A 14685-nucleotide genomic window follows, 5' to 3' on the forward strand; every position below is an offset into this window, starting at 1 on the left:
TGTGAATTCATCTGGCCCTGGACTCTATTTTGTTGCCAGTTGTTTGATTACCACTTCAGTCTCACTGCCTATTATTTGTTCATTCAGAGTTTCCATTTATTCCTGGTTTAATCTAGAGGGCTTTTATCTTTCCAGAAATTTATCCTCTCCTCTAGGTTTTCTAGTTTATGCTTATAAAAGTATTCATAGTAGCCTTGAATTATCTTTTGTATTTCCGTGGTGTCAGTTGTGATGTCTCCCGTTCCATTTCTAATTGAGCTTATTTGGATTTTCTGTTTTCTTTTCTTGGTTAATCTTGCTAGTGGTCTATCAATTTTATTTATCTTTTCAAAGAACCAGCTTTTTGTTTCATTTATTTTGTGTATTTTTTAAATTGTTTCAATTTCATTTAGTTCTGTTCAGATCTTGGTTATTTCCTTTCTTCTGCTGGGTTTGGGTTTGGTTTGTTATTGTTTCTCTAGTTCCTTGAGGTGTGACCTTGTATTGTCTGTTTGTGCTCTTTCAGACTTTTTGATGTGGGCATTTAGGGCTATGAATTTTCCTCTTGGCACCACCTTTACTATATCCCAGAGATTTTGACAGGTTTTGGCACTATTATCATTCAGTTCAAGGAATTTTTAAATTTCCATCTTGATTTCATTGTTGACACAAAAATCATTTGGGAGCAGGTTATTTAATTCCAATGTATTTGCATGGTTCTGAGGCTTCCTTTTGGAGTTGATTTCCAGTTTTATTCCACTGTGGTCTGAGACAGTGCTTGACATAATTTCAATTTTCTTAATTTTATTTCTTAAATTTATTGAGACTTGTTTTGTGGCCTGTCATATGGTCTGTCTTGGAGAATGTTCCATGTACTGATAAATAGAATGTATATTCTGTAGTTCTTGGGTAGAATGTTCTGTAAATATCTGTTAAGTTCATTTGTTCTAGGGTGTATGTTAAATTCATTGTTTCTTTGTTCACTTTCCATCTTGATGACCTGTCTAGTGCTGTCAGTGGAGTATTGAAGTCCTCCACTATTATTGTATTACTGTCTATCTCGTTGCTTAGGTCTAGAAGTAACTGTTTTATAAATTTAGGAACTCCAGTGTCAGGTGCATATATACTTGGGATTGTGATATTTTTCTGTTGGACAAGTCATTTTATCATTATATAATGCCTGTCTTTGTATTTCTTAACTGCTGTTGCTTTAATATTTGTTTTGTCTGATATAAAACTAGCTATTCCTGCTTGCTTTTGGTGTTCATTTGTTTGGAATATCTTTTTCCACCCCTTTACCTCAAGTTTATGTGAGTCCTATGTGTCAGGTGAGTCTCTTGAAGACAGCAGATACTTGGTTGGTGAATTCTTCTCCATTCTGCCATTCTTTATCTTTTACGTGGAACATTTAGGCTGTTTATAGTCAATGTTAGTATTGAGATGTGAGGTACTATTCTATTCATCTTGTTATTTGTTGTCTGAATATCTGGTGTTTTTTTAATTGAGTTTTTGTTTTATAGGTCCCATGAGATTTGTGCTTTAAGGAGGTTCTATTTTGGTGTGTTTTGAGGATTTGTTTCAAGATTTAGAGCTACTTTTAGCAGTCCTTATAGTGCTAGCTTGGTAGTACAAATTCTCTCAGCATTTGTTTGTCTGAAAAAGACTATATCTTTCCTTTATTTATGAAGCTTAGTTTCACAGGATGCAAAATTCTTGGCTGATAGTTGTTTTGTTTAAGGAGAGTGAAAATCGGGCCCCAATCCCTGCTAACTTGTAAGGATTCTGTTGAGAAATCTGTTGTTAATCTGATAGGCTTTCCTTTATAGGTTACCTTGTGCTTTTGCCTCACAGCTCTTAAGATTATTTCTTTCATCTTGACTTTAGATGTCCTGATTACTATGTGCCTAGACAATTACCTTTTTGTGATCAATTTCTCAGGTGTTCTTTTAAATTGGCCTTTTTAAATGAATTGTGCTAGTTTTCAGTGAGCAGTTTGAATGGAGTCTCTAATTCATTTTTAAGTTCTAGAAAGTTTTCTTGAATTATTTACTGGATAATTTTCTCCTATGTATTTTTTTTCAGTTCGTTTCCTGGAACTACTATTAGTTTTGTATTAAATAGGAATTTGTTCTCTAGTTTTCTTCATTTTTACAAATGTTCATCTCATTGTCCTTTTATTCTGCTTTTTGGGATATTTACTTCAATATATCTTCCAATTATTTGACTTTTTAATACTCGTCTGTTAATTTTTTATCTTCAACACTCCTTTTGCATGTTCAGATTGTTTCTTTTTTATAGCAACCTGTTCTTATTTTATGGATACAATATATTTTCTTATTTACACCTATCATTATTTTCTGTTTTCTGCATATATTATGCACCCATATTTTTTTCTATTTCCTTGTTTTCTGTTTGTTTTGATATTTTGCTTTCATTTTGGATGTTTCCCTCAATTTATGATCATATTCTGTTGCTGATTCGTATTTAAGAATAAAGCAAAAAATAAAGGCTGATTTTAAAATATGTTTGAGTGGAAGGTTTTATGTTCACTGCAGCTTGGTCTTGCTGAGCCAGCCCTTTTGGAGGATACCTAATTTAGTATATGTAGGTTTTTCTTTAGAGAGACATTGAATTTTTTTCAGAAAACACCTCATACTCCCGCTTGGGAACATAACCCTAGCTTCCAGGAGGCTGAGGATCTCACCGTTTTGTGTATGGATTTGGGTCTTTCAGCTACAAGTTGAGAACTAATTCTCCATTGTGTCCATTGCTCTCTTTATTTCAAGTACTGACGGAAAAAATCTTTTGCCTTCTCTCTGGGAGAGGACTACAGTTGCATGACTATTCTCTAGGTACTGACTTTAAACCAGTACTCCATTCCTCTTTTAACCCAGCATTTTGTTGTGCTTTTTAAGATATCCTGTACTCTTAATCTGACTTACTACTTCTATAAATGAAAATTGCCTGAATTTTCAGGGCTTCTTTACCCTTATACGTAGAATGTCCACCTTCAGAATGAAAAGAATTATTTATGTAAAAATACTTTATGGCTGGGTGTGGTGGTTCACACCTGTAATCCCAGCACTTTGGGAGGCTGAGGTAGGCAGATCACTTGCGGTCAGGAGTTTGAAACCAGCCTGGCCAACATGGCAAACCCTGCCTCTACCAAAAATACAGAAGTTAGTCCACACCTGTAGTCCCAGGTACTCCAGAGACTGAGGCCGGAGAATTGCTTGAACACACGAGGATGAGGTTGCAGTGAGTCAAGATCATACCACTGCACTCCAGCCTGGGCGACAGAGCGAGACTCTGTCCCAAAAAAAAAAAAAAACAAAAACAAAAACTTTGTGAACTAACTGTAAACCACAGTACAATTCTTCTATATGATTGTGACTTCTTTCTATGCCTTTAGATGAGAAACTCATATATGACAGCTACACTGCTGCAGATTTATATGGTCCTTTTTTTCATTTTTCTTTCATTCTTTTCTTTTTTTTTATTTTTATTTTTTTAGACAGAGTCTCACTCTATTGCCCAGGCTGGAGTGCAGTGGTGCAATCTCGGCTCGTTGTGACCTCCGCCTCCTGGGTTCAAGCGATTCTCCTGCCTCAGCATCCTAAGTAGCTAGGTTAACAGGCATGCGCCACCATGCTTGGCTAATAGATATTTCTTTTAAGTTTTATATAATCTTAAAAGTTCACATGGATCTTACATCTTGCTCCATAATTTATCTGTTTTAATGTAAAAATAATGTTCTTCAATCTTTTATCATGGAGCCAAACTGACAATTCAGGAACATATGTGTATTTCTTTTGGGATTTATGTGCCTCCCAGCATATTGGGAAATATCCTTAGCAGTTTATACACCCCTGTTTAAGTTTTATAGAAACAGTCTCTAAGCCATTAGTTCTGATAAATTTGGTTCCTTCCAATCCTTTGTTTTTAAACTTTCATTCAGGATGATCTGACAAATTAAATAGCACCCTTAAACAATAAGGCATCACTGCCTAGTCTATAGAGAAATATGGAGATAGAATAGAATTGGCATGGTGGCTCACACCTCTAATCCCAGCACTTTGGGAGGCCGAAGCAGGCAGATCATGAGGTCAGGAGATCGAGACCATCCTGGCTAACACAGTGAAACCCCGTCTCTACTAAAAATACAAAAAATTAGCCGGGCGTGGTGGCGGGCGCCTGTAGTCCCAGCTACTCAGGATGCTGAGGCAGGAGAATGGCATGAACCTGAGAGGCGGAGCTTGCAGTGAGCCAAGATCGTGCCACTGCACTCCAGCCTGGGCAACTGAGCAAGACTCCCATCTCAAAAAAAAAAAAAAAAAAGTAGAATTGACTATGGGCTGTTGAGGGAGTAGTTTATTACAAATGTGTAAATCTACTTGCGCCCTGTTATACAGAACAGTGAAAATTGCCAGGGGAATGGAGAAGAAAATTAGCAGTGTCTGCCTATTCTGGATATTTCACGTCAGTGGAATCATACAATAAGTGGACTTTGGGTCTAGATTCTTTCACTTAGCATGCATGATTTTTCAAAGTTTATTCGTGTTTTAGCAAATATCAGTACTTCATTCATTTTTATGACTGAATAATATTCCATTGTATGGATATAACTCATTTTGTTTTTTCAATCATCATTTAGTAGACGTTGGGATGATTTCTATCTTTTGGCTACTGTGAGTAGTGTTGTTATGCATATTCTTGTACAAGTTTTTACTTTAATACCTGTTTTCAGTTCTTTTGGGAATACCTAGGAGTAGAATTGATGGATCATATAGTAAGTCTATGTTTAATTTATTGAAGAGCTGTCAAATTGTTTCTGCAGTGATTGAATCATTTTATATTCCTACTAGCAACGTATGAAGGTTCAAATTTCTTCACATTCTTGCCAACCCTTGTTATTTTTCGTTTTTTTAAATAGCTGTACTAATCAGTGAGAGGCAGGATCTCATCGTGGTTTTTGTTTTCATTTTCCTAATGACTAATGACATTGAGCATTTTTTCATGTGCTTGTTGACCATTTATATATCTTTAGAGATATGTCAAGTCTTTTGCCCATGTTTAAATTGGGTCATTTGTCTTTGTGCCATGGTGTTTCAAGCATAAAACTATAGACAAAGGCTACTAGTTGGTCGTTTTATTGGAAATCACACAACTTGGGAAAGTCTCAAGGATAAATTTTGCTAAATTATTTGTCCACTATCACTATTCACTAAGAGGGTCCCTTCCCCTGTCTTTTCCTTTGATCATTGGTTATCCGGTTTCACCTGTCAAGAAACAAGCTGCCCTTTGATTGTGGATAATAAGTGAGACACTGCAGAATCAAGTCACACTGTTGCATCTGTAAAATTTCATCACTGTGTGTTTCCAGGAGTCAGCATTGCCATCAAAGTCAATTGCTGAATGACTCTGACTTCATTATTCTTTATTGGCTTTAACAATTGCTCTAAGCGGTAACATGATTATAACCCAAACCAGCAGCCTGTTATCTATCATTTATTTGATTTAATACATGGAAATAGATGTCTTTTAAAGAGCATTTTTTTTTTTTGCCACATTCTCTTCCAAAATCATTCTCAATGGAAACATTTAGCCTTATAACATGGAGGAATTCTTTTGTAAATCCAGTGACTATGTGGGAGACCAAGAATTTCTGATTTTAGTAAGTATTTTGGGTAAATGTGCAAAGAGAAGATGGTGGCAGATTTTACAATGGTTGGTTTAGGCTTCCGTAGGCCTTGAGTAAGGTGAGTAGGAATAATGTCTGTGGTCATTTCATTTGAAGGGCCTATTTATTGAAGTCAATTCATAGTTCAAAAAGATCCAACTTAGAAAAGCCTGAGGCGGAAATGGAATCCTGGGAGTCCAGATTGGTCATTGTCTTATTTAATCTGATTCCACTTTATTCTCCTCACTGTGAAATTGTTCTTTATGATACTCTGTATCTACTGGTAGTTCATATCCTTCACAGAATCCTCTAACTATGCAAAACACATAGTGATCAGTTATCATTTGAATCTTAGTACAACTTTAATAAGCTGTGTTTTATATTTAAGTAGTTTCTCCCCTGGTGGTTGCCCGTGGCAGACTTTGGAGTTTGATAGCTCTTCACTCCCCATTTTATACATCTCTAAGTAATTATACCCTGTGCCCCTAAGCCTCAAAAGCATCAAATTATTTAAAAACACACAATTAAACACTTCAGATGACAGTGTTAAAACTTCAGAAGAAGACACTCACTCTGGAAGAATGATGCTTTGTGCTGGAGCCTTTATATCAGCTCCTTCTTCTCCAGAGACTTCGGGCTGAAGTTTCTGTCTCAGCATGGGCATCTGCCATGCTTGTTACAGACTCAGGATGACCCATCCTCAAAAAGTCTATTAACTTGGGATACAATTTGCAAGGGAATTCTTGTCATCAGCTTTGAGGGAGGGGAAACAGAATGATATACCTGATGTTGACAGTAAGTGTTGTAGTCACAGTGACCGCGTGTTATACTCCTGATGGTGTGCTAGGCTCCCTAGGTATATTGTTTTACTTAATCCTATTGAAACCCCACAAGGTGATTGTTATTACCCTTTCATTTTACAGATGGAAAAACGGGCTTAAGAGGCTGTTTGGTTAGTGAGATAGTAAAAAGCGCAGTAAGGATCCAGACCTAGGTGAACTGACCACAGTTCTGAAAAAGCAAGCTGGGCAGGGTCTTGATGGTGCCTAGCATGTCTTCAGCATGGTCTCCTCTGGGCAGTGTATCTGACTTTCCTAGTCAGCCTGACTACATGGCCTCCTGTTTCCTCGGCACCCTGTACATGCTGCTTCTGCAGCTGTTGTCATCGATATGGCAACTCCCTCCAAACTTGTCTCCATCCTCCCAGCCTGTAAACTTCTTGAGAGCAATGATGGTGTTGTTTACCTCTATATCATCAAGACTCAACACAGAGCAGGAGTTCAAAGTTTGTGGAATGAATGGTGAAATTAATGGTAAAGAAAAAAAGTGTACATAAGTGAATTAATAAGTTGTTTCCTGCTCTCCCCCCCAACTCTTAATATAAAATGGGCCCCGCCATTTTCATAAGTCACTGGATAAATCATTCCATTGTTTCTCCCTTTACTTTGTTCAGTCCCCATAATTTCTTCTGTAGACTGCCTTGTGCATTCTTGTTTTCTACAGTTGGCACTTATCTATGATCCAAGCCACATACAGCCTTTTACAAGTGTAAGATCCCACCCATTAGTAGGTCTTGAAATTAATTTTGAGGGTGGCAGCCAGCGTTTGTTTTAAAGAAGGAAGAGACTAGGAAAGAATACAACGTCTCAGCATGCATGGCACATAGAAAGACACAGTATTTGTTTCAGATGGATAGATACATAGAGGACATATATGTATCACTAGCATTTGTTTGACCACAAGTCACACACTGGGACGTCATTTAGGACAGTGAAAGACACTTAGGCACATAGACACAGTATTTGTTTAAGATGGATATATAGGGCCAGGCGCGGTGGCTCATCCCTGTAATCCCAGCACTTTGGGAGGCCGAGGCGGGCGGATCACAAGGTCAGGAGATCGAAACCATCCTAGCTAACATGGTGAAATGCCGTCTCTACTAAAAATACAAAAAATTAGCTGGGTATGGTGGCAGGAGCCTGTAGTCCGAGCTACTTGGGAGGCTGAGGCAAGAGAATGGTGTGAACCTGGGAGGCGGAGCTTGCAGTGAGCCGAGATTGCATCACTACACTCCAGCCTGGGTGAAAAAGCAAGACTCCATCTCAGAAAAAAAAAAAAAAAGATGGATAGATAGAGGACATATAAGTATCACTAGCACTGATTAAATATCATACATGAAGGCATGTTTTAAGAAGGCCAAATGCCACAGGGATGCTCATTAGGGGAGCGTATTGCAACATGTTTGACCACTATCCACATTTTAAAAAATTGTACATTGTGACCAATTACATATCCACTTGTGTACCAGATTGCACTCTGAAGTATATTCCTTATTGTTTGAAAAACACGTCCTAAATGACATCCCAATATGTGACTTGTGGTCAAACACCCCTTGCCCTGCTAAAGCAGTTCCTAAAGTCTTATATTTTGTAAAAGCTATTATAAAACTATCACAAAGTTTAGAAAATTTAATCCCAGTGCAATTATTTTGATGATGTTAAAGTATAAATGGTGCAGAGAATTTTATAGAAAAAACACGTAGAAAGTTCTAAAAATTTGAATAGTGGGAGCTTCACTTTGAGTTTTGCAGAATTATTTTATTTTGTACTCGTCTTTAAATTTGCTTCTCCAAGTGTTCACCTAAAAGCCCTGCTGTTTTAGGTAAATTGTGGGGGCTCTATTTATATCAGTCAGTGGCATTCATGTAGGATTTCAACTTCAACTTGCTGTGAAGGAGCCAGACTTTGCTGTGGAACGCATTCATGTGCAGAGCTGCCTTGTACAGCTCATTGGAGATAAGACAGTTTTGACTTCACACGCCAAACTTTTGTCACTTTGTCTATTTTCATATTTCTCTATGACTCTGCAGAGCCAAGCATTTGATCGGTTGAGCAGCAAATTGAAAATGCTCTTCTTAAAAAATCTAATACTAAAGTGAATACCAAGCAATACTGCCTTTCCTGAAATAAATATTTGTTGAGTGCTTACTCTGAGCTATGCAATTGTTGTACCCCGGGGTTATAAAAAATGAATGAGATTCACTTTCTGCTCTCAAGAGTCTTCTGGTCGAGGAGCTTTCCTACCGAAGGGTTTAGATTCATCTTGCTTGGGTCTACAGGTAGACTGAAGATCCTTCATTTGCCCTCTCAACTCATTCTGGGCCTTTCCCCACCTTTGCCCTGCGAGGCTGGTCAATATGAGCTGCAATGGAGGGCTCCCTTGCTGTATGGCATCTGATTAGGTTTAACCAGTGAGAGCACTATCAAGAGCTAGAGGGAAGGAGAATAGAGAGGTTAGCATACGTGTTCTCCCAACTCCCTCCTTGCAGGGTCACCCAGGTTGGCTCTGTCCCTCTATTAAAAGTCACAGCTCCTTTCAGGTATCCTCTCCACACTGTTGTTTCTGTTTCCATGTTCTAGTGGCTGCCCCCTCCCCCCGCTTGCCCTTCTTTCCCCTATAGGGTACTGTGCCATCCCTCATGGTTTTGCTACATCCTCCTAAATCACACTTTTGGCACTGACTTAGTACCTCACTGAACACAACTTCACTCAACTTATTCTTTTAAGTTCTTTCAGAGCTCTTGACTTATGCCTTAGCTAATTTTCTGCCATGATTTCAAAAGACTTACGTATTTGTCCATGTTTCCAGGAAGCCATCTTATTAATCAATATAGAAAGTTATTTAAAACCACAACTTCTGGTTCCTACAAATATGTGTTAGCTCTATCAAACTGACACTCGGAAAGCTCAGTAACTATTTATGATTGTGGGTGATGTTGATCATGACCCATGAATAGGTCAAGCCTTCATTGTTAATTACCTAGTTCACTAGGCTTTGTTACAGGCTGGAGGTAGGTATCCTGGGAGGAACACTCTTGCAGAAGAGTAGGAGAACTTACCACTTTGCTGACAAGTTGACCACAGTCCCCAGTTTGTGAGTCCTATTTTAAGTGTTGCCGTCTGTTCTCAGAAAAGAATGAAAAAGGATGAGACAATCATTTAAGCCCCTGGCAGCGGCAATAGCTGAGTAGGTGGTCATTTATTCATTGCCTCTGTATATCAGGCATTCTACTTGACCAGCATCCCACTAGAATCGTTAAGTTATCGTTATATTTAACAATCACAATTACCCTGCAAGGTCATTCTTAATTCCGTTTTATAGACAGAGAAGCTGGGGGTAAAAGAATGTAGATAACTTTCCTGGGGAAGCACAGCTGGTTATTTCCAGAGCTACAATTTGAACCCAGCTCCACCCAACTCAGAAGTGTTCCTCCCACTATTTCATCTCTCCAAATCTCTTTCTTTTTGCATTCAACGTTGCCAAAAGTCACATTTGGCATCAAGTTTGAGATTATTGAAACTTCATACTTCCTTTTTTCAAAATCAAGCATTCTATAAATTAAAAACAAAATCTGATTGGGATTCATCTCCTTCTCTGCCAGTGGAAACAGAGTAGAGGGCATGGAATTTGAGGGAAAAGGAGGAAGAATAAATGAACAGCATATTAGCAAAGGGCCGGGGGAACCCCCAAGTGACTAACAATCAAAAATAGAATTTTCTGCATGTCAGATACTGAGTCATTCGCTGTATGGCCCAATTAACCTTTCTTCTGATTCCGGATTTCAAACTTGTGTCCTTGGAGAACAAAAGGCTTACCGATTGCCTTGGCTGAGTCACTTCTGTGCAGTTTTAGAATAACCCTGTTTGCACATTATTCTGTTGGAAACAAGCATTTTCACACTAGATTAAGGACTGGGATTAAAAGAAAAGAGAAAGCTAAGATGTCCATCTGAAAACTATCAGTGTCATCTCAATGAAAAGTTATGATGTTTTACTTCTCTGAAAAAGCCGAAGAAAGCAATCTGGCCAGTTATAAATTTAATTTATGAAAATAATACCACAGGCCTAAATCATCCAACACTGTAGCTACTGATTCTTCATTCTAGTTCCTTGGGGAACAGTTGCTGTATTTGAGGTGGTATAACTACCGTTGTCTTACTTTATCATTTAAGTGTCATATTAGGCAAACACTGAGCACAGCTGAAGGGTTGCAAACTAACTAGGATAGAATGGGATAGTATTTTTCACTTATTTTTTTAAAATGTAATTGGTAGAAAGATTTTGCTGTTGGCGAGGGCTGATTTTTTTTCCTCATTATTTCTCCCTCCTTCTTTTATTTTCACCACAGTGTTGCATTTTCTTGGTTTTGTGTGAGGCATTAGGAAAGGATAAATCATGACGTTCTGGGTCTATGGTCTTTTTTAACCTCTGGGATTATTTTCTTTAACAGAATTGTTGGAAAGTTGGCTGTTACCTGACAGAAAATAAAACAACCAATTTTTCATCACGAGTTAAATAAACATTGAAAAATCAGCATTCTACAAGGACCATTAGCTTATGTATCACTGTAAAATGTTTTATGACTCTTGGTATAAAGGATGCTCATATAAAAATAAATTGTGTCATAACAAACATTTCTCCCAGTCATGGTTTGTAACAGCCTTAATCTCAAATAAATCTAGGTTGAACATTGTAGTCTCCAGAAAAACTGACCTTCAGTTTCAAATAGTTGGGTTAAATCATTGTGATGATGACACAGTCTCAGATATAAGGAGATACAAACTTGTATCAGCTCCCCAGATAATCTTTTATTTAGAAGAGGAGAGATGTCTCAATGAACTGAAATTGCTCTTGAGTGACCCATTTTATTTATATATCTGCTTATTCTGACTACCAGTTCACATACAGTGCCACAGAGAATCCTGCACATAGCTCCCTAGGGTTCCCGAGAGAGCAATCCATGGAAATACATAGATTAAAAACCATGAGCAATTGCCATTTTACATCTGTCAAATTAGAAAACATTTTTAAGTGCAATACTGCTGCTACAATGTTGTGAAGTGACTGGACTCATATACTACTGGTAGCAATGTAATTGCTTTGAAAAGTATTTTGGCAATACATCAAGTGTTAATATACTTTGATACTACAATTACACTTCTGAGAATTTTGTGCAAGGAATAATTTAGAAGAATTCAAAAAGCTAAGATGTTCACTGCAGAATTTTTTATACTAGTGAACAGTTAGAAACAACTATGTACTCAACAATGGAGACTCTTAGTCAATTTTGAAAGTCTGTAATGGGTTATACACATTAAGTCTAATTGGCAATGTTTAAAATTTTGTGATATAGAGCTCAGTAAAAAGTACTAATTATAAGCATATAAAATTATTGCATATAGATAAGAAGCAAACTTTGCTAAAATTGTTCAGGTTTAGCTGTTAAATTATATTTTAGCTTTATAATTTTTATATTTAACAATAATTAAGATCTAAAAACTACCTGACTGTGAAGATTAATATTAATGAAAAAAGTTTTTTATTGGAACTTTCCTTAAAATATTTTAGTTGTTCAAGTACAAACCTTTGAGACCTGAAATTGTCAAGGATTTGGAGAATTGACATTTATACGATCAAATTTACAAAAAAGAAAATAACACAAATAAATGAACCAAAGAGAGAGACATTCTTCCCGAATAATGAAACTTCCCATTCTTGTTCTTTTGGGGATTTTTAACGTTGGCACTTGGAGTAAGAAGATCTCATTAGATAATTTAGAGAGAAGTCATTCATTTAACATGATGAAGCGCAGTGTAGCTTGTGGCCGTGAACCATGAAATGTCCTGATATGAGTGGAGTAAATAGGCTTTTTGGAAGGCGCTCTATCCCAAAGAACAATAGGACAGAAGAAAATGTGAATATAGGTGATCCATCCCTGCTACACTCGAATCAGATCTATAAACATCACATAGGAAAAAAAGAAAACCTTTGGAAATAACCTAAATGCCCAACAACTGGGGATTGGTTAAATAAAGCATGCTATGGTCAGATGATGAGTTATTAAGTAGGCATTGAGAGTAAAGTAGAAAAATATTAATATCAATCTGATTAAATGTCTACAGTAAAGTTACATGAAAAAGGCAGATAGAAATCATGCATACAATATTATAATTTTTATATATGCATTCATAGAAAAAAATTAAAAAGTTGTAAACTTATCAATAGTGGTTATCTGGATGTTGGAATAATAGACAATTCTCTATTCCTGTCTATATTCTTCAATTTTTTCTCCTATACTGTGCATTACTAAAATAATTGGGAGAAATATTTTGCAATTTTTTTTCTTAAACTGTATGGGTACCCAAATACATAATCAATGAACTATTGTCTGAAGTAATTTTTAAAAATGGCAACATAGAAATTGCAATAAAATGAAATACTATTTTGACTGTATAAATGGAATAAAAGTCTAAAGCAGTACTCAGGTAAGGACGTTTCATTTTAATGTAATTCCACCAGTGAGTAGCTTGCATTTAAGTGCCAAATATTGGTATTTACGTATATGAAAGCTCTTCTTTACTCTCTCTTATATTTTCTTTTTTTTTGCTAAAATTAGGGTGTCATATATACCAAAATCAATCAATTCTTCCTTCTCTCCTTCTTTTCTTTCTTTCTTCCATCCCCCTACCTCTCAATTCCGTAAAGATAGGCAAGTGAGTGAGGGAGGGTTTAGCTTAGTGTTTGCCCATATATAAAATGTTTTAAGTTCATAAAATCCTGAAAAAATTAAAGTAGCATACAGAAAACAGAAAAGAGCCCCACTTAGGTACTGATTAGCAACTAGACACAAACATTTCCTCTAAATACTTCAGTGTTTGTGATTTAAGTAGCTACTTGGGACACATTGAAGAGTCTGTTGTTAGCTTTCTGCATTCATATGATAAGAAACAAAGAATTCTTTAGGCTTGACCTTTGTAAATAGAAAATCCTGAAAACGAGAATGCTGTAATTTTTCTTTCTGAAGCTCAAGCATATATTGAAGGAGATTGGCCTCAAATCTGTCACCTTCTCATCACTAAATATGGCAGCCCTGAAGTTAATGAAATAATGCAAATGCTCAAGGCGGCCTTCACTCACTCCTTTCGATGCACTGATAAATGGAGGATTTTACTTAGGGGTTTGTTCTTGTTCTTACTCATTTTTTACCAAAAGATTTTGTCTTTGCTTGTAATACTTGAGGATCTACACTCCTATTATCTCAATTGAGGCTAAGGTACTATGGGATTCCCTGTCCAGAGTGTGATGGGCCAGTGTAATCATTATAAGGGATTTCAAATCAATATAATTTGGCAATAGCAAAAACTATGGAAATTTCTCCTCAACTTTTTATTGGTTTGGAGTAAATACTTATGAAGTGGAGGAAAGAAGGTAGGACATGTGAATGGAAGAAAGGAGGGGAGAGGAAAATACTCTGAAGTCATGCAGCAAAAAAGTAATTTCTTTCCTTGACCACTGCACCTGTTGATGTGGACTCATTTGTTTTTTCTCCCTTGGTAGTTTAAAAGAGAAAGCCTCACCAAAGGGTAACCAATTGATTATTATAATATTATTAGCTGGATTAAAATAATGTTATTTGTGTAGAAAACAATTATTGCATATGTTTGTTTTAAATTCCTCTGATTGTGTGTTGTAATGGCTTAGCCTAGGAGTTAGCAAAAAATGATTTTTTTCTAACACAAGTCTGTTGTTGAAAGACTTCTTTTTCCCTAATTATTTATTGCTATCCTAACACAACACACATCCTCCTGTTTCCTCCTTCATGCCATCATCATTTACATTTTTGTTACCTCCTTGTGGATTTGTGGAACGATATCTGATAGTACAAAGCATAGCATTGCTCCAGGACCTAGCACAATGTTTTGCATGGCGTAGGTGTTTAGTAAATATTGAATGAATTAAATTCAGAACCCTGAGGGAGAAAAGTCACAAATTTATCAAGTAATTCACAAAGAGACATATCCCTGACAGCTAATCCAGTTAAATGTATTAAGGTAAGCTGAATCCAGAATATGTTTCAAATCATTTCTTATAAGAGTTTTGTTACTGGCTGGAACACTTGTTTCTCAGTATGTTGATCGAACGTGACTTGAGCCAGAAAGATTCAGAATAAGTAACACCAGGAGGCTT

General features: G+C 36.7%; 1 protein-coding gene across 1 annotated transcript in view; it reads left to right on the forward strand.

The window, feature by feature from the left end:
- Window positions 1–14685, forward strand: part of ST6GALNAC3 (ST6 (alpha-N-acetyl-neuraminyl-2,3-beta-galactosyl-1,3)-N-acetylgalactosaminide alpha-2,6-sialyltransferase 3) — a 343179-nt gene that overhangs the window by 171732 nt on the left and 156762 nt on the right. The gene's annotated exons all lie outside the window — the stretch shown is intronic.

This window comes from Mandrillus leucophaeus, unplaced genomic scaffold, assembly GCF_000951045.1.
Source record: "Mandrillus leucophaeus isolate KB7577 unplaced genomic scaffold, Mleu.le_1.0 Scaffold103, whole genome shotgun sequence".
Lineage (NCBI taxonomy): Eukaryota > Metazoa > Chordata > Mammalia > Primates > Cercopithecidae > Mandrillus > Mandrillus leucophaeus.